This window comes from Grammomys surdaster, unplaced genomic scaffold, assembly GCF_004785775.1.
Source record: "Grammomys surdaster isolate TR1022 unplaced genomic scaffold, NIH_TR_1.0 125985, whole genome shotgun sequence".
Classification (NCBI taxonomy): domain Eukaryota; kingdom Metazoa; phylum Chordata; class Mammalia; order Rodentia; family Muridae; genus Grammomys; species Grammomys surdaster.
Genome location: NW_021620801.1, coordinates 2,594,456 through 2,619,357, shown reverse-complemented (window position 1 = coordinate 2,619,357; position 24,902 = coordinate 2,594,456). Strand labels below are relative to the sequence as shown.

The 24,902-nt window shown below is 44.0% G+C and overlaps 1 protein-coding gene across 1 annotated transcript in view; it reads left to right on the top strand.

Moving 5' to 3' along the window:
• The first annotated feature begins 22,370 nt into the window (after window positions 1-22,370).
• The window catches only part of Rubcnl (rubicon like autophagy enhancer), a 33,384-nt gene continuing 30,852 nt past the window's right edge, over window positions 22,371-24,902 (top strand). The window contains exon 1 of the mRNA XM_028754283.1: window positions 22,371-22,526. The gene's annotated coding sequence lies outside the window, so the exon portion shown is untranslated. The remainder of the gene's footprint in view (window positions 22,527-24,902) is intronic.

Sequence of the window (24,902 nt, the reverse complement as noted above, 5' to 3'; positions counted from 1 at the left end):
TACTTAGAAAATGGTGTGCGTGTGTGTGTGTGCGTGCGTGCGTGCGTGCATGTGTGTGTGTGTGAATGCAGGTGGAGAACGGAGGTTACTAGGTGCATTGTTTAGAGATCGCATGTGTACATAGCACCTGCAGTGAAAGAATGAGGTTGCCAAATGTGTTTTTAAACATGTATGAGTGTATGTGTTTGTGTGTGTGTATGTATGTGTGCGTGTTTGTTTGCGTGTGTGTATGTGTGTTTCTATGTCTATGTATGTATCTGTGTATGTATGTGTTCTATGTGTGTATGTGTGTGTGTGTGCACACATGCACGTGTGTGCATGCATAACACCAAGCAAAGTGGAGTCCCAGGTGAGCAAAATTTTCCCCGTTTGAGAGTTGTACCCTCACCTCTCCACCAGCAATGTTTGAGTGTTCCAGTCCTCTATCTTCTCCAGACCTCAGTGTGGACAGGCTTTTAAACATCATCCATTCTACTGGCTATCTCTAAAATCTGGCCATGCAGATGCCCCCACAGTCTTCAGAAAGCCTCTTTACACAGGTATGGGGACCCCACCCTGCCTGTGGCAGAAAAAAAGGGCAGGAGAGAGGCAGCAGAGACAAACCAACACAGGCTTGTCAAGGGGCCTGGGCTAGGGGTGGGTGCTCCAGATTTATGTACGTGTCCAGTTTAAAGTATTGCCACAGCAGATCTCGGCCACATCACCCTGAGGGTTATGATTTGCTCAGACCACAGTGTGGGCAGTTAGGTGTGGCTCTATAGAACAGAACATTTTCTTTGACTTTACCAAAGCACAAAGCCATACTCCTTCTTGAGTAATTCCACGTGTTGGGCTTGGATAAAGACAAGCTGGAACATCCCACAGTCTTAGCAAAGCTGTAAATGTGTCACACTGCTACTCTCTGCCAGCAGAGCACAGGAAACAAGCAAGCAGGCTGGAGAGGCCAGGGAGAGTCAGGAAGGCCATATGTCCCCATGTGCCCAGGATGTACGGTTTTAGCACTAATTACCCTACATCAGTGAGTTAAAAGAACAGGGTCTGCTTGAGTAGAAGCCTGAGAGAGGGTGAAGTGACCAGAGCTCAAAGCCTTGACTAGAAGAGAGATGTCACATAATCTCTAAAGGGTTCAGAGGGTGTTTCTCATGTCTCCTCGAAGACGGTAAGTATAGCTGCACAGTAAGAAACGTGAGTGTGTGAAGGTAAGCTGCAAAAATTGACATGTTCTTCAAGTGGGAAGTGTGCCAAAAGTCTACCTCCACATGCTGAAGTTCTAATCCCACTCAATTTTGGTCATGACCTTATTTGGAAATAGAGTTTTTGCTGACATAATCAAGTTGTGATTGTGCCATGCTACATTAGGGTACACTCAGTGATGGTTGTCCTTAAAGAGAAATTTGAAGCCTGGCATGCTAGTAAATGCCAATAATCCCACATGAGAAAGGGCTGAGACCACCCTCGACTGTAGAGCAAGATTTAGTTTAAACACAAACAAACAAACAAGCTGGGAGCACGTTTCAGAGGAGTAGGACCAGAAGGAAGAGGAGGGATGGGAGAGGGTGGATTTGGACACAGAGGCGCACGTTAGGGAGGAAGACTGTCTTAGTTGTTGTTCTATTGCTGTGAAGAGACTCCACAACTGTGATGTTTGTTTATGCTTGGCCCAGGGAGTGGCACTGTTAGGAGGTGTAGCCTTGTTTGAGTAGGTGTGTCACTGTGGGTGTGGGCTTTGAGACCCTCATCCTAGCTGCCTGGAAGTCAGTCTTCTCCTAGCTGCCTTTAGAACAAGAGGTGGGACTTTCAGCTCCTCTAGCCCCATGTCTGCCTGGATGCTGACATGCTCCTGCCTGGATGATAATGGACTGAACCTCTGAACCTGTAAGCCAGTCCCAGTTAAATGTTGTCCTTATAAGAGTTGTCTTAGCTAGTAGTAAAACCCTGGCTAAGACAACAACCAAGGCAACTCTTATCGAAGAAAGCATTTAACTTGGGCTTTGCTTACAGTTTTAGAGGATTAGTCTGTGGTCATCATGGTGGGACTCAGGTAGGCATGGCACTGGAGCAGTAGCTGAGAGCTTTATACACTGATTCACAGACATCAGGCAGAGAAAGTAGGGCATTGGGTCTGGAACTGACCTTTGAAACCTCAAAGCCTACACCAGACACACCTCCTCCAACAATGTCACACCTCCTAGTCCTTCCCAAATAGTTCATCACTGGGCACTAAGTATGCTAACCTATGAGTCTACGGGCCCAATCTTATTTAAATCTCCACAAAGACCATGAGATAGGAAATTAGAGATGGAAATTGATGGCTTCTAAAGGCAGGGATCACCCAATACTATTGGCAACCATAAGACATTAGGACTGAGGCACGAAGCAGAGTCTCTCCCTGAGTGTTCTCAACTAAGCCAACCCTGCCCAGTACCTGGATTCCAGCCCTTACCCCCATCAGAACTGGAGAGAAGACAGTTCTGCTATTTTAAGCAACCCAGATTGTGGTCATTTACTCTGATAGTCTGGGGGGATGAACAAAGGGGCTTTGGTACCAGGGACTGGGGTATTGCTGTGATAGGCCTGACCATGCTTTTGTTTGGAAGAATGTAGATTTTGGGACCTTGGATTTGGAAAGCGATGGAATGCTATAAATGGGTCTTAATGGGCCATCCTAGTAGGATTATGGAAGATTTTGTTGCTAAGAGTAATTTGAACTGTGCAGACCTGGCCCAAGAGGTTTCAGAGGAGAATTTCAGTATGTGGCATAGAGACTGATTTTGTGGTTTTCTGGTGAATGTGGCTACTTTTTGCCTTTGTCTGAAGAGTCTGCCCGAGGCTAAATTGAAGAGACTCAGATTAATTGCATTGACAAAGGAAGTCTCAGAAACGCTCATCTTTGTTTTCTGGTTAAGTTTCATGAAGACCATTTTAAACAAGCATAGCAAGCTGAGAAGAGAAAAATATAAAATATATGATTCAAGTATTAAAGGGGCACCAGGAAGTGAAATAGAGCTGAATTCTGTGTTCACAGACTTTAAATTGAATTAGAGAGTGGGACTTTGGGGCAAGATCCCATCCAGCTAAGTTTTAGATCCAGGCATGATGGTATATACCTTTAATCCCAGATAAAACCAAGCAGATCTCTTGAGTTCAAGGCTAGCCTGGGACAGAGCAAGTTGTAGGTGAAGAACAGTTTAAATCCAGGTGTGGTGGTACACACCTTTAATACCAGCTGGCAGAGCTCCCAGTTCAAAGTCAATCTACAGAGCAAGATCCAGGACAGCCAAGTTTAGGCATTTGGAAAGGTCTTAGAAAACAGAAAGCTACTGATAATACAAGGAGATTATGTTCTAGCCCAAGCAAGCAGCAGAACTCAGCAGCTTCGGCCATGTGGCTCTGGCTTTAGAGTGAATAATAGAAGGGAGTACTGGGACAATTGATCCTGGTTAGCTGGAGCTAAGAAATTAGTGGTGATTAAGAAGAGACCAACATCGCTGAGGTAAAATCTTCTGGAAAGTGTTTTCTGGGAGCGCAAAGAAGCTGTACTCCAGAGATAGCCAAGGTTGTACCTTGTGCTGCAGCTGTACTTGGTACTGTGTAAGAGTCACCCAGATAGTATTGGTTTCAAAGGCATGAAGAACAGCTGAGGCTTGGCAGTGTGAGAAGCCATGGAAGGCCATTAGAGAAGGTGCAGTCCCGGTTGCAGTTGATAGCTCAGGACTGAAGGAGTTTTGCGGCTTGGCACTATGAAGAGAGCCTATGAGAGGCTATTGGTGAAGCCTAGCTGCAGTGAAAGACCTCAGTGTATTGGAGATGCCAGGACCACCGGATGGTCACCAAGAACAGCAGCGGCAGTACAGTGGATCAACCTGAGCTTAGAGTGCCACAGAGGGCAGAGCTGGAGAAGTGATGCCAGCCATTTGGAAGAGCCCAGAAGTTCATGTGTGGATCCCAGACACTGAACAAGAAACTATAACATTGAAGCTTCTTTGGAGACCCCAAGATGCTCAAGATGCCAGAGCCCAAGATGCTAAAGATGCTGGAGACGTGGGAATATAAAAAATGTATTTTGCATTATGCTATGTTTAGGTATGGCTCCCATAGACTCATGTTTGAACAAGTCTATGGGGGTTAGAGAGTGGAATATGATGGTTTGTATATGCTCTGCCCATGGAGTGGCATTATTAGAAGGTGTGGCCTTGTTGGAGTAGGTGTGTCACTGTGGGTGTGGGCTTGAAGAAGCCAGTATTCTGCTAGCAGCCTTCAGATGAGGATGTAGAACTCTCAGCTTCTCCTGCACCATGCCTGACTGGACACTGCCTTGTTCCCACCTTGATGATAACGGACTAAACCTCTGAACCTGTAAGCCAGACCCAAGTAAATGTTGTCCTTATAAGAGTTGCCTTGGTTGTGGTGTCTGTTCACAGCAGTAAAACCCTAACTAAGACACTACTCTTTTGTTGATTTGCTTTCCTATCTATCTATCTATCTATCTATCTATCTATCTATCTATCCATCCATCTATCTGTCTATCCATTTATCTGAAGCAGGGCCTCACACTGTTGCCTGGGGTTTACTTGAAACTCTGTAGCCCAGGCTGGCCGTGAAGTCACAATGATCCCTTGCTCAGCTCCCCAAGCCATAACTTACAAGCATGAGTTATCACATCCTTACATTTGATTTTTCTCTTTTACCAACCCTTGCTTTCTTCCTCTCTCCTCTTCTTTTGTCCTCTCTCCCTCTTCTCTCTCTTCATTCCTCCATCCCCTTCCCCTCTTTTTATTTCCTTTTTTTTTCTGAGGAGCTGGGGATGACACCCATGGCCTTGTGCATGTTAGGCAAGTTCTCCATCATGGAACCATGCCACAAATCCTAACTAACATCTACATTGTTGACGGTGGTCCAGTCATTTTATTATGAGACCGTTGCTCTCAGAACACTTTATTTTATTTTACTTTACTTTTTGTTTGGTCATTTTGACTGTACCACGAGGGTCCAGCAAAAATCATTATCATTAAACTGGCCTCCTCTTGCCCCACATCTCATTCCAGGCTTTCTGTAGTTTATAGAAAGACAGATTTTTTTTTTTCCAGGCTGCTCAGAAGTAAACCTAGTTCAGGATTCCAGGATCTTGAACTCCCCACTGATGCCTATAACCATGCCACAAAAAAGGACCTCGAGATGCTTTTCTATCAAGCACAGGGGATAAAACACTCAGAATGCTGAAGAGTTCTTCAGTTTTGGATCAAGCGGAGTGACTGGAGTGGAGCAGGTAACCACTACTTCCCTGTTAAGAGAGAATTTATGAAGGGTTTTCAAAAGTGAACAAACCAACACATTTTATAGGGCTCCTGCTCTGGAGTGTATTGGTATACTTTGAATAATATCGGGAATTTAATTCCAGAGTCTTTTTAAGCAGTAGGAATGTGCCTCTTGATTCTAGCTGGGCCTTCTGATTCTATTTGCATGTCCTGTTTATGCCACAGGATGTCGTCTGTGGTCTCCGGATGTCTTTTCCGGTTGAACAGGAGTCTGGAAGTCATTCTTCTGGTTACTCTTGTTTCACAGTTGTTTTTTTTTAAGTCAGTGACATTGCCTGGAACTGACTGATATGTGTGGGATGGTCATTCTGAAACAGAGAGTGACAGAAAAACAGAGAGCAAGATTAGCAAACAAAAACAAAACCCCCGCTTTTCTTTTGGCAATGAAGCTAGAAGCTTCTACTCTGGCTGAATCATTCTGCTGTCAGCTGTCATTCACACTCTACAGTGGATAGTTTGTGATCCATGTGTAGTTACAACACGTACATCAACAGGTTCCTACCCAGATTGTCTTGGTCAGCTAGAGTCTGAAGAGCTGTGTGCAGAGACACTTGTGTATGTGGACTGGGGATCTTTTTGTATTTTCAAAGAATCTCATTGGTACATTCAGACCACTGCCTGGAGTAAGTGCTTGAATCTCTGGGCTCCTCACCTCACCTCTCCCTCTGCCCTCAACTCCCACTGTCTTTGTTTCTGTCTCTTGTGTAGACAGATATTCTGTTACTAGTAAGACAGAGGAAGAGGGGATTTAAAAGGTTAGCCTTTGCAAGAAGATAGCATTTAAGTTCATGATGATCTTGTGGTGCTGGAAGCAGCCTAACTGCCAGCCAGGGCTTCATGGATAGTGCATGTTGCTGTAGCTCCATGCTTAAGGAGTGTGTGTGTGTGTTGGGGGGTGTACAAAAAGCACCCAGGAGTTATCCAGTGAAGCCATTCAGAGACATAGTCCTAAGACACAATAGAATGTTCTTCAAAGAGCCAGAAAGGAAGGGTTCAACTTCAGAACTAATTTAATTTATGTGACTGGAATATGTCAAGTGGGATATCAGTGTATTTGTTCTCTTACATACTGTCCTTGACTATCACACTCAACAGGAACACCCTCGTGCAAAAGCAAGTGACCAGATGTCCCTCTTCGGCCTCATCCCTGGCATCCGCTGGGCTGGTGTCAAAAATTGGATTGTAGAGAGGATCTCTTGTGTACTGTATGGAAACATCACCTGTCAATAAAAACCGGTGGCCTATTAGCTGAGGCAGGAAATAGGAGGTAGGAGTTCTGATAAGGAGTGAGGAACTCTAGGAGAGAGTCAGGTGCAGGAAAAGAGTCATCCAGAACTCTGAAACTAAGGAGAGGTAACCAGCTACATGGCACTCATAGAATAATAGAATAAACAGGTTAAATAAATTATGAGGTAGTCAAAACAGGTCAAAGCTTGTGGTGTAGGCATTTACTCATAAATAATAAGTCTCAGAGTAGTCATTTCAGGAACTGGGATGAATATGAACAGCACTAGCATGCATCCCTCTCTGCTATCTTTCTAACTGCAGATGCAATGTGACCAGCGCCTATGAGCCCGGGTCTTACCAACTCACGAGGCTGGCTGGTCATCGAACCCCATCCATCTTCTTGTCCTGGCTTTCCTGTGCTGGGATGACAGATGGTTTCTACTATATCTGGCCTTTTCCCTCTTTAGGGCTGGAGATTGAACTCAGTCTATCATGCTTACATAGCGAGCACTTTACCTGAAGCAACTCGCCAGTCCGGGGAGTTTGTAGATCAAGCAAATGGAAGGTCAGAGAACTGACAGATCTCTTTACAGTACCTATTGCTTCATAGGTTTGACACACTGTACAGTTCCTCTGCTTCATGTATCTGGCTGGAAAGCCTGTCTTGTATAGTTGCTGTATTTAGCAACCTACAGAGAAGCCTGGTTGTTTAAAGAAAAAGACACAGTACCAAGGTACTTATAACTCTAAGTATGAAAGTCAGTTGAAAAGGAAAAAAGGATGTGACTGTCTGCTTCACTAAAAGAGAGATGAGCTGTGAGCTAGTGGCTGTGGACAGAGACCAGCTGGGCTGTGTTCAGATGGTAAATGACAAGCATCTTGGAGGAACAGCTTGGAGAGGAAGAGAACAGCACCACAAAGGGCTTTATGGGTCAAGCAATGATTATACAGTTTACAAATTCATTTGCATGTGGAGGAAATAATCCTTGGACACAGGATAAATAGAAACCATCTTTTTCCCATCAAGAAGAAGTTTCAACAACAACAACAAAAAGGGTAGATTAAAAGATTTTTTTTTTTTTTGGTTTTTCGAGACAGGGTTTCTCTGTACAGCTCTGGCTGTCCCGGAACTCACTCTGTAGACCAGGCTGGCCTTGGACTCAGAAATCCGCCTGCCCCTGCCTCCCAAGTGCTGGGATTAAAGGCATGTGCCACCATTGCCCGGCTTTAAAAAGAATTTTCAACTTAATCTTCACAGTAAGTTTGATGACTTTCTGGACATGAAGCTTCTGCAGAATCCCAAGGACTGCAGAGAGACAATGTATAGATAGTTCTGGTTGACTGGGATTGGTGCTGACCTTGAGAAATTGCACAGATATATCCCCACTCTGTGTGTGTTTTGTGTGTGTGTGTGTGTGTGTGTGTGTGTAATCTTATAAAAGTAGGCAACTACTATAGAGGTTTCTTTTTCAAAAAAGATAACATTTGTCAAACTCTTACAATGTATCAGAAGTGTTCTATCACACATACTTTATTGTCTCATTTAATCCTAATTATAGAGCCACATAATCGAGTGTTATTGCCTTTGACAATTAGGAAAAGTTATGATAATATTCTCAGTGTTGTTGATAGATAATAAGCTTCACAAGGTTATGTGTGATTGTGTTAACAAATATTCATATTATTAATATCCAAAGTTGCCTCACTAATATAGTCACTCATGTATGCACCAAGCAAATAAACAGAGGCTTAGATGCCTTAAACATCCTGTGCCAAATGACACAAATATCATATAATAGCATAAATCGCTTTGAGTTTTTGATATGTATAGAAATTAGCTACTATTGGAAAATAATATTTGTAGAAGATTCATTTCAATTTCAGAGAAAAAAATGGCCAGATAATCTTTCTTTCTTTTTTCTTTTTGAGACAGGGTCTTACTATGTAGCTCTGGGTGGCCTGAAACTCACTATGTAGACCAGGCTGGCCTTGAACACTCAGAGATACTTCTGCTTGGACTAAAGACATGTATTACCAAGCTCAGTCCAGAAGCTGGAATAAAAAAGATCTATTTCCAAAGTTGGATCTTAGTCTGTTTTTGCCTAGATTCTATAACAATATGATGCCCACTAGTTTGAGGAAAACTACACAGTTTAGATGCCAGAGTCAAGAGTTTGACGGAGTGTGAGTATTCAGAAGTTTGTCCTTAAAGACTAAGCATGGAGAGCAATAGAAGACTGTAGCTCTACCTCTTGAGAGCTGTGACTGTCCGTGAATAGCTGATATCTGCATGCTGGCGCTTGTGCTAATAGCTGAGGTCTAGACATTGAGTGTGTGATTCATCTGGTCTTTACATCAACAATTTGTACTGGATATTACTGGCATTTCTCCAGGGAACTGAGGCTTGGAGAGAAACATCTCACCTGATGAAGAAGGTCAACTGTACTGTGGTTGGGAGGTTCCCCTAACCCTAATGGTGCTGATAACAGCCAGGAGCTCTGTGCACTAAAGGCCAGTGTGGTCTCCATACTCTTGTCCTTATCGGGACATTCTTAAAAGAACAACTGACTTCCCTTTTTTTTCTCTGTCACTAATCAAAGTGTGTGTGTGTGTGTGTGTGTGTGTGTGTGTGTTTGTGCTTTGCATATATGTGATGTGTCACTTGATCCCACTACCATAACCATTCATGATTTTTTAAGTCCATAATAAATATATAACCATAGCTAATCAGAAAGAATCCACTAAGTCATAGAGAGCATTCACTGCACCTATTTCCAATGCTAATCTTTTCTGTTATGCATAGTGTATTTGTTGTATGTCTCAGTTGGTCCTCATGACAGCGCCATGCACTAGGTATTACTGGTGCTGCATCTGTTTATGAAGAAGAGGACTAAGGCCCAGAGAGAAGCATCTTACCCAAATCACATGGCTGGTGAATGTCCCTTGGGCCTCAGCAACAAGAACCCAGGTCTGCCTCCTGTTGAGAAACAGACTGGAGGGTGGGCTGCATACATAATCATAACTGTTCACCTCACATAATAAAAAAAGTTCTTTCTGCTCGGCATTTTATTTAAAAGCCTTACTGTTTGGTCTTTCCACTTAGCTTCGTGATCCATTCCAAATTGGATTCCCCCCAACCCCCGCCCAGGGGCCAGCCCCAGTGGTTCTTCTTTCTTATTGGTTACTCTTGAGGCAGCTGAGGGAGAAGCGTGTCTGCAGGGGTAAGACTTGGTTTTATGAGATATTTAGGGTTGCTGTATAATAATAAAACATTTACCTATTTTAAGTGTAAGTCACTTTGCTTCAGTAGTGACCAGCCTTCTGAGATCTTCTAGGTGAGAAACTGTTTAATACCTCATGGTCAAACAGCAGTAGATTAAGTAAAGTAGCCTTTGTTCTGTCTCTGCAGGAACTGCGGGTCCAACTTTCAGGCCACTATCGCAGGAAGAAAAAGGGATTTGAATCTTTATTTCTAAATTTTCTCTAAAAAGTTTCCTATGAAAGTTCTCTAAAAAGGGGGGTGGGTAGGGGGCTCATAAAAAAGAGGGGATAAGGGTCCTCTCCTGTCTTTGTCCTCAGCACTTATATATCTTTCAGAATATATGATCACATGGTAAAAAGTTCATCACCAGTTTACACATAAATTCAAATTAAAAATCGAATAAGAAGTTTACAACAGAGAATGTTTGTTTACCTGTATATCCATTAAGAGTAATTATCTGGCTAAACATTCATCATCTGTCACCAGCTTTACAGGTTCATGGAGAATTAAAAACCATAATTTTTTAAAAAAAATTTAATTTTTTTAGAATTATTTATTTATTTTATGTAAATGAGTACACTGAAGCTGTCTTCAGACACACCAGAAGAGGGCATTGGATCTCATTACAGATGCTGGGAATTAAGCTCAGGACCTCTGGAAGAGCAGTCAGTGCTCTTAACCGCTGAGCCATCTCTCTAGCCCCAAAACCCCATAACTTTTTGTGACTAAGACATTAGTGAAGTTTTGTATAGATAAACCCAGTCAATATTTTAATCTTCTGTCTTTGCACCTACAGCAAATAATTAGTTCCCTTTTTGTGACCTTTAGTTAATGGTTTTACAACCTCTTGGAATGTGCTTTGTGTGGCAGATGCCTGCTTGCTACTTCAGAAGCAATTAACTCATGCTACTTGAAGACTGACAGAGTTCTCAATGTAGTTTTGATTATTAGAAACAATCTAATAACAGTTCCACTCTGAAAGAGCTTAATAAATACTGATATAAGTTTAGGAATTCTTATAGGATCATCATTAAGAATTAAGAACTCATCTATTTGTCTATATAGCATCACTACAAGACAGTACATCTTCGTTGTTCTGCAGAGATCTGCTCAAAAAGGTGGGCTAATACCTAGTGATTGTTATATACATTTAATAATAACAGGAAAAGGATATTAATCGCAGGAATCTTTCCTTAAATGAAATTCTCCTGGGCCTTGCCTGCAGGAGAAAATCTATTGTAGATTTTAATCCAAGGTGGAACCATCTCAGGAAGATCACCTGCTAGTTCTTAGCTTCTCTTTATTGGCTCTTGGTAGTTTTTTGTGTATGGGTAAGGTTCAGGTGTCAAGAATGATACCTGAGGTTTTCACATATCTGCTTTTTATGTTATTAACTTAACTAAAGAACCTATTTCTTTTCTTTGAGACAGGGTCTTGTGGCTTTCTCCTCTCCTCTCCCTTTTCATCCTCTCCTCTATTCTTCATCACCATCCTGAAGGTGACTGCTATGCTCAGCATCCACCATGTGCCGGAATGGTTCTCAATGCTCTGCACATGTTACTTAACACCTATGACATTTCTATAACATATGTTGTGTACTGCATTGTTTTATGTCAACTTGACACAGCTAAAGTCATCCAGAAGGAGGGAACCTCAATGGAGAAAATGCCTCCATAAGATTAGACTGTAGGCAGGTCTGTAGCCATTTTATTAATTAGTGATTGATGGGGGAAGTCAAGCCCATTGTGGATGGTACTATCCCTGGCCTAGTGGTCCTGGGTTCTATAAGAAAGTAGGTTGAGCAAGTCATGGAGAGTAATAAGCCAATAAGCAGCATTTTCCCATGGCTTCTGCCTTAGTTTCTGCCTCCAGCTTCCTGGGCTGTTTGAGTTTCTGCCATGATTACCTTGGCTTCCCTCAGTGGAGAATGATTCAGGATATGTAAACCAAGGGAACCTTTTCCTCCTATGTTGCTTTTGGTCATGGTGTTTCATTACAGCAATAGGAACCCTAAGATCATCGATGCACTTAGATGGTAATTTTATGTCAGATGCTTCCTATGTGTGGATCCTGGCTCAGTACAACATCCACAGCCTCATTCACACTATGCATTGTGCACATATATTCTGTACAGACACACAAAAGCTTCTAGACTCCCATTTCAGTGCAGCAGCAATTTGAAAGACTAATTTATTTATCAGTAACTTTTCTTCAGTTCTCTAAAGCATCCAAATCAAGACTCAGTGGTCACACTTGAAGAATCTGGTGGTCTTGTTTGATGTGTGAATGAGAATTCTCAGAGAGAAGCCATGTCTCCAAAGACTGACCAACTAATTAGAAGTGCACTGATGTGGAGAGGTTGGAATGTTGCAGGTCCAAAGCCCAATTATACTTCATCCTGAGATAGCTTTGGCTTCCTAAATAGCCGTTTCTTGCCTACCTCTGTGTCAGACCTAACATCCTATGATTAGCAGATAGAAAGCTTTTGGAGTTTAACTTAGTAGACCATTAGTTAGCAGGCCCAAGCCCAAGGCTAAAAGTGCCATCAGATAGCATTTAAAGCCTATGGAGGGAGATTCCCCCTTCTCATTGTACCTCTCTGATGTTTCTATTATTTATTTTTTTAAAGTCTTGGTTCATAATCTGTTCTGTTACTATGTAAAAAACTCCATGAAACTATTTTCTCATTGGAACATGGAATCTGAGGTATTCTAACTCCCTGTTTCCTGGGCCATAGTCACACAAATTTGACTCCATTACAAATGATCTCTTACCCCTTTGAGGTGAGCATTGTTTTCTGTGCCAGCAGATGTCAACCTCAAGAAATGGGGAAGGGCTAGTCTCACTGCAGAGAGCAGGAAAAGGAAGTTTCAAAACCCATTTGGTAACTGAACACAAATGAGACACAGAATTCTGAACTGAAAGTAGAGTCTAAGTAAAGGTCCAGAACAGTTGAAGTGCTCAGAATAAATAACTAATGAAATTGTCAGAGAGTTCTCTGCACAGGTTATTCACTCATGCCTGGGAGCTGCAGATATTTGAGGATGAAAAAGAGCTTCACATGAGGCTTCTAGCCATAACCTCACTTTCCCAAAGGCTCTGAGAAGTCAATGGTGGATACTTGCAAGAGCTCACTTGTCTTGGGTTTCTATTGCTGTGATGAAGACCACGACCAAAAGCAACTTGGGGAGGGGGTTTTATTTCAGCTTATAGTTTATAGTCCATCACTGATGGAAGCCAGAGCAGGGACTCAAGCCAGGAACCTGGAGACAGGAACTAGAGTAGAGGCCACAGAGGAATGCTGATGTAGGCTGCTCCCCATAGCTTACTCAGCCGACTTTCACATATGACCCAGAACCACCAGCCCAGGGGTGGCCCTTCCACATCAATCACTAATAATAATAATAAACAATAATAATAATAATAATAATAATAATAATAATAATAATAAATGCTCTACAAGTTTGACTATAGGCCAATCTGATGGAGACATTTTCTCAGTTGAAGTTCTCTCTTCCAAGCTGACCCTTGATCCAACTTGGATCAAGTTGACAAAAACCCTAACCAGCACATCTCTCTAAGAGTCTCATGCTCAGAGAACAACAGGCATAAGAGCCTGCAGCATCTCTTGAAGCTGCTCAGCAGAGCACTCCACCTGAGGCCTACTGATGGACACCAAAGACTGCCAGATAATTTTATGCCCATTAGTATTTTGGAACCGCTGCCTTATAGAATCTTGGATTACAGGGGATGGCGAGGTGGTGGTGATCACTCTCGGTAGGTTTTCAGCTTGCTTGTGCCCTGAGGTTCAAAGCCCTTTAGCAACCCCACTGCTCTTGCCACAAGGCTGCAATCCCGAAGCTTCAGATATTCATCCCTAACTTTTCCACCCAAGCTTAGTTTGAGGTTGCAGCACAAGCCAGCCAGGCTTTCCTTTTGCTCCATGTTCCATGTGTTTCTGTTAACCGGTCTACTTTTCATCAGTTTAACTAACAGGACTTCTTTCAAACAGCAGGTGGAAAAGGAACATTCCTTCCTCGTGCAGTCTGGTGAGTGTGGTCAGTGCATAGCTCCAGCTACAAAGCCCTCCCCACGCAACACGAGAGGCATAGGTCTTTTGCACTGGTGTCACTCTGACTCTGCCTGAAACCAGCTCCTATACCACAGTGATGAGATCAGCCCTTCTTAGCTGACCAGTGTTGCAATGTCTGTCTGGTTTGTTCTGCTTACCTCTCCTTCTTCACAGAGCCCTAGTGCTGAGTGTTGCACTGTGTCATCAATGTGGACCAGACTGTCACAAGCCACTCTATAAACAGTGGTAGAAATGAAGTTTACTCTCATATAAGGAAGTGCTTTGGGATGCCAAGACTAGAACTGATTTGTAAACGTAATCAGACTTTTTTCTGCTAATACAGAGTTGGTATCACCATCACAAATTTACCAAGCTTTTGAGTTTATGCAATTTAATTACCAATTTACCTTTTCTTCTTTTTGTTTTGAGGCAGGGTCTTACTCTATAGCTCAGGTTGGTCTGGCAGTCACTACGTAATCCAGGCTGGTCTTGAACTCATGGCACTCTCCCTGCCTCAGCCTCCCAAATGCTGAGATTATAGACATGAACCACTATACCTAACATAGCTCATCCTTGCCAATTATTTTTTTTAAAGTGTTTATTTTATTTCTATTATATCAACATGTGTGTGTGTGTGTGTGTGTGTGTGTGTGTGTGTGTGTGATTGTGACTCAAGTGTCTCATCTGAGCTCAAGAGGGCAGTGCCAGTGGAGGCCAGAAGAAGGTGTCAGATACCTTGGAGCTAAAGTGATTTTAAGCCTTCTGGTGTGGGTATGGGGAATTGAACTCTTGCCCCCTGAAAGTCCAGTATGCATACTTAGCTTCTGAGACATCTCTCCAGCCTTCTTACCCATTTCCTGATTGTTAGAATTGTTTAGAGAGACAGAAGTAAGAGGTGACATGCTGTCTAATAATTGATTCTGCAGGAAGCTCCAGCGCCTCCTCATCGTGAACAACAACTACAGATTGCAGAGTTAGGACGTGGACATCTCTGGAGCCCATTAGTCTCCGTCTCGTAGGTTCTGATATAGTCGGAAGAACCTCTGAGATGGAAACATAAAGGCAGATGGTAATCACTGATTGTTATGAAAGTGTAACTCTGGGAAGTGGGATCGGTAAGGATGCTCTTGTCCGCTGGTTGGTGCCTTCGTCCCTGCGGGCAAACTGATGGAGTGAGAATTCTGGTTTCTTTAAAAAGGTCTGTGATGCCGGGTAGTGGTGGCGCACGCCTTTAATCCCAGCACTTGGGAGGCAGAGGCGGATTTCTGAGTTCGAGGCCAGCCTGGTCTACAGAGTGAGTTCCAGAACAGCCAGGACTACACAGAGAAACCCTGTCTCGAAAAACAACAAAACAAAACAAAACAAAACAAAACAAAACAAAACAAAACAAAACAAAACAAAACAAAACAAAACAAAGGTCTGTGACTTTTTACATGGTTGTGTCTGAGTGTTCTCTGACAAAACCAAGAGCCATCAAGCTGAGATTATTCAAGCCCAGGAACATGAGTATACCCAAAGTCCAGTGTTGCCACCAGGCCTCTGACACCTTCTCTGGCAGAATTTCAGTTTCTCCTATTCTCTTCACCCTTACCTCAGTGGCCCTAAGAGCCACAGTGGTCCTCCTGCTTGTCAGTGTCTTCCTCCCTTTGTACCCAGGTCACCAGCCTCACCTTACATCTTCCACAAGTCCCTCCTGGTGCTGGCCCCTGTCCTTCAGAGCCTCATCCCTGACATCTGGTCTAGCTTAGACAATTTCCCAAGCCATTTCCATGTGAGCCATGTGGTCAGGAAGGGCTGAAGCACAGGGATCAAGTCATCTGTGGCTGCTATGAATTTTATTCAAGAGCTTGAGTACATGAAAAAAAAATCACATTATTTTTTTCTACAATTTCTTCTAAGTCAAGTTAACTTGGTATTCCTACTTAAATAAGTGTCTAGAAATTAAACCTATGTTGTGTTGAAGAGTAGGTTCCCTTAGAGTTTCTGGGAAGCTCCTTGGCATTTATGTAACACTGAAGAAATTTTCTTTGTTCTTTGTTCTGTCTTGATGGATGCATCATTGATGGGTGAAAATTCCCATTTTCAAGGTCAATATTAGTTTGTCCAGTTGCATGGTCTACATTAAGCGTAGGCTTTGGAGTCCTTCACTAGGACCTTGGGGTTTGCTCACTTAGAATCTAGGTGCTCCCCCATGGAATATGCCCCTCACTCACAGGCCTTACACTTCCCATCACAACACACAGAACGAAAACATTTTCCTGATCTCCAATTGAAAGAGGTCACATACACACCCTCTCCACCCACCCACCCTCTGCCAAACCCAGCTAACGTTTGCCTTCCTGTCATATCATAGAGCCACAATTTTGCTGAATCTGGAATCCCTTAACAACTTTGGAGGACTCAAAGCCCTGCTGGACTGAAGGAAATGAGAGAAAAATGCTCACATTGGACTCAGAGGTTGCTGGGAAACAACAGGAATAAAAATGGATTCCTTGATAAATTACTTATCATCAACAACAAAATTCAAATGACTGTTTTAGTAAAATCGCTATAGATGTTCAACATTCTAACACACCAGTAAGATGAATGACACTGGTCTCCTGTCTGAGCAGAGGCTGCATCTCCAGAAAATACATTGATTCAGTGTCAGCTTCTCTCAGTTCACCTCGCCAGCCACGAAGGGCCTTCAGCTTGATTCACCAAGTGTCTCAGTCAGGGTTTCTATTCCTGCACAAACATCATCAAGAAGGAAACTGGGAAGGAAAGGGTTTATTCAACTTACACTTCCATATTGCTGTTCATCACCAATGGAAGTCAGAACTGGAACTCAAGCAGGTCAGGAAGCAGAAGCTGATGCTGAGGCCATGGAGGGATGTTACTTACTGGCTTGTTTCCCTTGACTTGCTCAGCTTGCTTTCTTATAGAACCCAAGACTACCAGCCCATAGATGGCACCACTCATGGGCTAGGCCTTCCCCATCTTAATCGGTAATCGAGGAAAATGCCTTACAGCTGGATCTCATGGAGGCATTTTCTCAAGGGAGGGTCCTTTTTCTATGATAACTCCAGCTTGTGTCAAGTTGACACACAAAACACTAGCCAATACAACAAGCCATCCTCTACTTAAAAATAGATTCTCTAGCTGAGTGATGTTTTGCCTTTAATCTCATCACTTGAGAGGCAGAGGTAGGCAGATCACTGTGAGTTCAAGGCCAGCCTGGTCTACATAGTGAGTTCCAGGACAGCCAGAGCTACACAGAGAGATCCTGTCTCAAAAACAAAAAACAACACCCCCACCCCCCAAAAAACCCCCACAAAAATATTGGCACTTTTTTTTTAAAGCTACTTTATTTGGGTTCTTAGATCTACCACTTCTCCACTCCAATCCCTTCCAACATCCTAACAGCAGGTGGGAGAGAAGATTACGGGGGTAAAGGGGGCAGTCTCTTTATACTGCTTCCTGCTAAGTAGGGCATAGTTCCTTGGGGGAAGTCCAATCTTCATCTCGCAGGTATCTCCAACTTCTCATCAAGCTGCAGCAACAGCAGCCAGGAGCAGCAGGTCACCGGCAGCTTTCTTCTAGTTCTTGTTCCTGTTCTTGTTCCTGTTCCTCTTCCTCCTCCTCTTCCTCCTCCTCTTTTCTCTTGTTTTTCTTGTTCTTCCTCCTCCTCTTCCTCCTCTTATTTTTTTTCTTCTTCTTCTCCTCCTCACACCCCTTCTCTTCCTCAAGAATGAAATAACCAAACTCCATGCTACAAAGTATAGTGTTAGACCCAGGGTCAGCAGGGGAGATTCAAGGGAAGAAAGACAGATGGAAAGAGCCCCCTGGTGGTGCCCCAACACAGTGAGTAAGATGAAGAGAAACAATTGAATGGGGCCCTGTGCATGCCAGGCAAGGGTTCTGCCACCAGGGACAACTCATTTGTTTCAGTTCTCCACCTTTTGTCTTTAGGTTTTTGGTTTTCTAGATGGAGTCCTGGCTGTACTGAAACTCCCTGTGTAAACCAGGCTGGCCTCAAAGTCAGATACCTACCTGCTTCTGCCTCTGGAGTGCTGGGATTTAAGGCTTGCACTCCGAGGCTGGCTTTATCTTTTCTTTCTTTTCCTTTCCTTTTTTTTCTTCTTTTTTTTCGGTGCAGCATTTGCCTATGTAGTCCTGGCTAACTTTGGATTTTCTATGTAATATTTTTCAATTCTAATAGAAAATCAGGGCTACACTCACGTGGAACCCTCATTTGTTCCACATTACCACATTTTAGTCATAAAGATAGACCAGAAAACACGTGCAGCTTCTGGCTCTGCTAGTCTAGCTAAAAATATCTGTAGAGAAATAGAAACTATACTGTAGAGAGGGGTGGGGCTGAAGGATGATTTGTTTGTCATGAAACAGACAAAAACCCCACATGGTCCAAGTCTTGTCACTTCCGGGGACCTGCCCTAGGGATTATGGATAGCCTGAACCTGTGCTTGTGCTTTGGGGTCAGTCCATACTGTCTTTGTTAGCTGTCACCATCTCTCAAAGGCCAAGAACCCCTTTCAAGGTGGGTGTCTCTGAGCATGCTCTCTTGTGCTCCAAGTCACTTAGCAGCAGGTGAAGTGCACAGAGCAGCAGCTGACAGGCTAGAAGTGTGGTGTGTGCCTTCAATTCTACCTACTAACAGGGCTCAGGCAGGAGGATTTTATGAACCTAAGAGGTCAAGGTCTCCTTGGTAGAGTGAAACCCTGTCTCAAAACAAACAAAACAAACCCCTAAAGATTAAGACCACTCTCCTTCCTGATGGGGGAGTGTAACAACCCAGAGGCCTGGCCCTGGTGCCTCTAAAAGGAAGCAAATTATACAAGATTTATTAAAACTCAAGGAAAGAGACTCCAGGGGTTCTCCAACATACTACGTTTCCTTGGGCTTTTAGTCCAAAGGAATGTTGCATTGTGATAATGGATTTTAATAAGTATAAGCACATATATGTTTTCTTTATGGTGAAATGTACATAACAACGTACATTATTCCAACCCTCTTTGGTCACGCTGACTCCATTTACAGTTTTGGAAACCATGACTACAATCCAGTCTTACATTTTTATCATCCTAAACAGAAATTTTACCCTCACTAAATAATAAGTAATTCCCGATTGGCCATTCCCATTGCCTCTGGTGGCTTTTATTCTTTCTGTCTCTTTGGATTTGTTCTAGGTTTCTTGTGTAAACGAAAACACGAATCTTCCCTTTTGTAGGTAGTGGCTGTTTAAGGCAGGCTGGCAGGAAGGGAAGCAGCAGAGCATCTGAACATTGCTTCCCATGCTAGTCTTGTCCCTCAGACATCATGGTGTCTCTCCTGTAAAGGGTCATCTTCCCTCCCGCGACACCTGCATGGGGACAGTACCATCAGGCTCCATCTGGCGGCTTACTGTGGAGTTTGATTCATCTCATTCCCTTCCTGTTTTGTACAGACTGGTTTCTCCTCTGCCGACTCCATCAGCTGAGTTCAGATGCGGGGTCAAAGCTCTGCTTACAGCACAATGGATCCTTGTGAAGCCTGGCTAGGTTTTGTGGGGCAGCTGCCCGGCTCTTACTTTCTTGCAACAGTGAAGATGTTCTGATCACATGGCAGCTTTTGTGTGTGTGTGTGTGTGTATGTGTGTGTGTGTTCATCCAGTGCTGGCTGGCTGAAGTACTAAACTGTCCCTGACATTCACGTTTTACATGCCAGTCTTGGTTTTGGAGGGCACTATGATCTTGTTGCTATTGGCTTTCTCTGGGGATTAGGGAAAAAACAGGTGGGCCTGTGCTTCCCCTGGGTGATGCTCAGTTGTAGTAATTGTCAACTGAGAGGTATCCAGTCACTTAGGCAGCATTTGGAAGCTCAGTCCATATATGTAGTGCTTGGGAAGTTCTTTCACGTCCCAGAAAGGACCTGACAAGCTTTTAGAGCAGTGGTTCTCAACCTGTGGGTCCTGACCCTTTTGTGGGTAGGTCACAAGGGTTGCATAGCACATCTTTACGTTAAAATTCATAGCTAGTAAAATTACAGTTACAAAGTCATGACAAAAATAAATTTATGGTCACCACAGCATGATGAGTTGCAGAGTTAAGAAGGTTGAGAACCACTGGTCTGGACACTGTTTCCAAAGTGAATTATGTGTCCTTGAACCTTCCTCTTAGTTCTTAAGATTCTCTTTCAAAATGTAGACTTCCACTGTGATTAGACATTAAATATTTTTGTTCTTTGTGTATGTGTTGATGTCTTGAGAGTGTAGAGAGGTGTGTGTGTGCACCTGTGAGTGTATGTGTGTGATATGTGTGTGTTTGTGTGTATGTGTGCATATGTGAGAGTATGTGGGTAGAGGTGTGTGTGTATGTGTGTGCACCTGTGAGTGTATGTGTGTGCACCTGTGAGTGTGTGTGTGTGTGTGTGTACCTGTGTGTGTATGTGTGTGTATATGTGCATATGTGATAGTGTATGTGTTGGCATATGAAGAGACCAGAGGACAGTGTCTGCTATCATTCCTCCTCAACTGCTCTTCACCTTGTTTATAAAGACAGGGTCTCTCACTGGCCTAGAACTTGCCAAGTCAGCTAGGACAGCTGGCCAGGCAGTTCTAGGGACCTGTCTGCCTCTGCCCCAACAGCACTGGACTACAAGAGCATGGAGCCATGCCCAGCCTACCCCCCTTTAACAGGATTTGAGAGTTGAACTCAGGTTTTTATTCTTGCAAGGCAAGCACTTTACCAAATGAGTTAGAATATGAATATTCACATTTAGTAAGGCACTCTCCTCACAGGCCAGCCTTACAGCAATTTCTGGTCAAGATGATTTCAAACAAGGGTGACCAAAACTCCTACAATAATTCCTAGTCACCTAAGAGAAAAATTCTTCTTTGTTTTAAAATTTTTTTCTTCCTCTCACTCCTCTTCTTCTTCCTCCTCCTCCTCTTCCTCCTCCTGGTCTTTATGTATCAGGAACTGTGGGTCAGATCTAGGGCCTTACACATTCCAGCAATCTGCCACTGACCTATGTATCCCCAGCCCAAGGATCCTTTTCGTAACTAGGACATCATTCAGTCTGCCATCTGGCTGCTGTGGTCTCCCGGTGCTGAGGAGTGAACTAAGGACACACATCCCCACTACTGGGCCTCACCCCCATCTCCCAGAATCCCCATCTCCCAGAACATTTGCTTATGCTTGGTGGTTAGTAGTGACTCTGTGGCCCAATACCTGGCAGAGATAACTCAGGGCAGAAAGATTCATAGCTTCAGACGGATTTCAGTCGGGGAAGGTCAGAATGACAGGCGACACTCCATCCGCTGGGGTGGGTGGTGGAGGCAAAGGCTTGTTCATGTAGGAGCAGAGCAGGAAGCAGAAAGCTGTGGGATTGGGGCTGGGCTATAAATATGAAAGTCTCACTTTTAGTGACCTACTTCCACCAGCTCAGCTATACTCCTAAAGGTTCTAGAGTCTCCCAAAATATCACCAGCCATTGGGCAACAACTTAACAACAAAACCAAAGAAAACCTGTAGGGGACATCTCAGATTCAAACCTTAATTTGCTTGGCATGACATTCACTGTAAGATTCTTTCTCGTGTCCTATCCTCTGACTTTTTTCCTTTTAGATATTCTTGAATCAAGTTTCTCACATGGTCCCCTTTTCACAATTTGTCTGCTTATTTGATGCTTCATAGAAATTGGATGTAAGATATCCTTTCAGATACACCCACCTTAAAACTCTTGACTGTGCTATCTAGCTGTGGGACCTCAGATGAGTTATACAAGGTTGTAAGCCACAGATCCCTTATCATTGAAACAAGAGCAAGAATTTGTTTCCATCAGGGATGGCTTCAAGGATGCTTAAATGGTAGGAGGCACAGCAGCTGAGCAACAATATTAACACTAACTTACACAGTTTGTTTATTGACTTTTCTTGAAATAGTCTTGTCACATAGCCCAGGCTGGCATCAAAGTTGCAATCCTTCTGCCTCCACACCTGCTCCTCTTTCTGACTTTTTAATGTAAGGTTTTCCCAGTGGGTGATCAATTGATTCAGGATCTTTCCAGGTCTAACTCAGTGTAACCCCCCAAGTAAACTAGCCACAAGAGAAGGGGAAGACCATGATGAATAGCTAATACTCAGCTGACTTTGTCTTATTGACTTATAACTTCCTCCGAAGAGGCAGCAAGTAGTTAGTTGAGTTTAAACCATTCCAAACTAGGACGTACCAGGGACTGAAGGTGTTTCAGAGATGTTAGATAACTAATCCAGAATATTATTGCATTTGCTCCATGATCTGGACAGGACAATGAACAAAGCCAAGGAACGGTCAAAAGTGATGGAGTTATGTTTTGAGAACCGAGCCTTGTAGTCAGAAGCAGGGACCCATTTCCCAGATGCTGGAACTGTGTGCAGGATTAAGGGTCCCTCCCAATCCTTTCCCCAAAGAGCACTCTGCGCCACCTAGAGGGGATGAGGGCTGTTGCACCTTCAGCTGAGCCAAGAGAACTTCGGTTTCTATTGGTGAAAACTTTCTGTGTTCGTTGGCAGCTTTTCTCTGCACCATCAGAGCCTCGGAGCTGCTGGCACACTGAAGAGGTGATCCGGACCTGTCGCTACCACGGGGCAAGGTGGCAATTAGGTGAATAAAACGGCCAGGAGGCATAGGTAAGCCACGGTCCCCGCGAGGTTCGCTGACTTCAGCTCTGACACATCCGAGGGGGGGGGGGGGCTTGGGAGTTGGGGGCGGGGAGCTCATTTGTGCCAAGTTTGTTTTTTGTGTTTATTACACCCAGTGGCGGCGGGTCGGTGGTGTCCAAGGGCAGAGTGTGTCCGTGAGGCTTGGGTGGAAGGCGCCCACTCGGTAGCGCGTCCCCGTGTTTTCGCGTTTTCGCGGGCGGCCGCAGGCTTAGCTTTCCCAGAGCTTTTCGGATCACGAGTGTCGCAGGCAGAGGGAAGCAAAGATAACTGGCGTCCCGGCAGCGTCCTGGCTGCATCCCGGTCCTAGCTGCGTGTCTTCAAGGTTCTGCAGTGACCCCTGAAGGCGTCCTGGAGCGGCGCTGGCGAGCTCTATTGGCCTGACTGCTGGAAGCAAGGCACGGTGTAGATGGAGAGCCCTGGGCTAGGGAGAGGTGACTTAGGGTGACCCATTTTCCTGGAGGTGGTCAGGACAGTGTCGTGGTTACTTGGGAGCTGTAGGAAATTTTTCCTCGGGAGAGAAGAGGATATTTTGGGGGTGACTTTACAAAAGGAGTGTTCTCTGGAGGAAGGAAAGGGCCAGGAGAGGGGCGCTGGTAGCCAGGCATCCTCATTGGGACAGTAAAGATACTGAACCCAGGTGGTCCCCTGGCTCTTCTCAGTCCCCCAAAGGCTCTTACAGGAACTGTGAGAACCCCATCCTCATATCCAACTGCCCTGGACTTGTCGAGGTGACTGAAAAGCATTTTGCCAATGTAAGCAAGCACACTCCACCTGAGGTCCATCTACCTGCTGACCTGGAATTGGAGCAGTTCAAACGAGAGCTTAGGCTAAAACAAAACAAAACAAAACAAAACAAACAAAAACCCAAAACACCAAAACTGTGTCCTCTGGAGATACCCCTATTGCAAGTTACAGAGCCAACCAAGTGCCAGATCCTTCCGTTAAAGTTGTGGCTCGAGAGGGAAGGACTGGGAGCCATGTAGCAAACTTGGGGTTTCTTTGACAAGTCTCAAGTCCAAATAGTCGTCAAGGCACCTCCTTGGCCCTCAGTTCCCTTGGTGAGAGGAGAGAACATGGGTTCTATTTCCTGGAGAGTTAGAAAGATTAATGAACTGAAGGGAGAAAGGTATCCTGGAAAAGCCTTACGTGTGGCCTTTACAAGAAAGTGATCAGTGCGGTGGCCACAGCTCCTGTCCACAGTGGCTAGCAGAAGCTCCATGCAAGCTTGATCTTTTTGTAACTCCATGTGGCAAGGGTCAAAGCGCATCTGTTTCTTCATCGCTGAGGCTCTCAGTTCCTCTTTGCTGCCATGCCACCTGACCTGCTCCTCACAGCCCTTTATTATTAGACAATGGGAACTGGGTCTTCTCCTTCACATCTTCAGGGTCTGTATAGAGTAGGGGAAGGGGTAACAGGAACGTTAATGGAATTTGAGGGTCACAGAAACGAGGCCTAGACATGATTAGTTTCATTCTGTACTCTTGCTTGATTCTAAAATTAGATTTATTTTATGTATTCATGTTTTGTCTGCATATATGTCTGTGTACCATGTGTGCATCTGGAGCCCAAGGAGCTCACAAGAAGGCCTCAAATCCTCCAACGATAGATGGTTGTGAGCCACCAGGTGGGTGCCGGGACTTGAACCTGTGGCCTCTGCAAAAACAACACATGCTCCTAACTACTGATCCATTTTTCCAGCCCCCGTGTTTGTTTGTTTGTTTGTTTGTTTGTTTGTTCTTACACAGGCAAGAGTCTGTGGAAGCCATGGGCAAATATTCATGCAGAAAGAGCTTCATCTGATAGGAGGAAGCTAAGTCAAGCAAGCTTGCCTGCTCCTGCTCTGGATCGTCTGACTACACACACATAACACAACAGACAAATTTGAATAGTTTCCCATATCAATAAAAATAGATTCATAAGTCTGTAGACTTATGACTCTGTAAAGAGATTGGCATGGTTGACTGTGTGACTGTTGATATCTAAGCACTTCTTCTTACAGAACCATTTATTCTCTCTGGAACAAATATGAGCCACACAGGTGCTTGTCAATCCTATTATATCTTTCCATCATGGCCCCAAAAGATCTCTGGCTGGTTTGTACATTTTGGATAAGAGGAACTGAAGGGAGGCTTAGAGGATGCAGAACAGATCAAGGGCTCCTTGACATCCGTTTTCTGGTGAACTGGGACTTGTTCTGCAACAGTGACAGCAATAATAGCAAAGTTAACTTTTAGAGAACGCCGCGTGCCAGACAGAGGCACACATGCTACAATTCAGTAAGTTCTCACAGCAGACTGGAAATGAAAGTGAAGCACAGAGAGATTCTGTGCTTTGGTCAAGGTC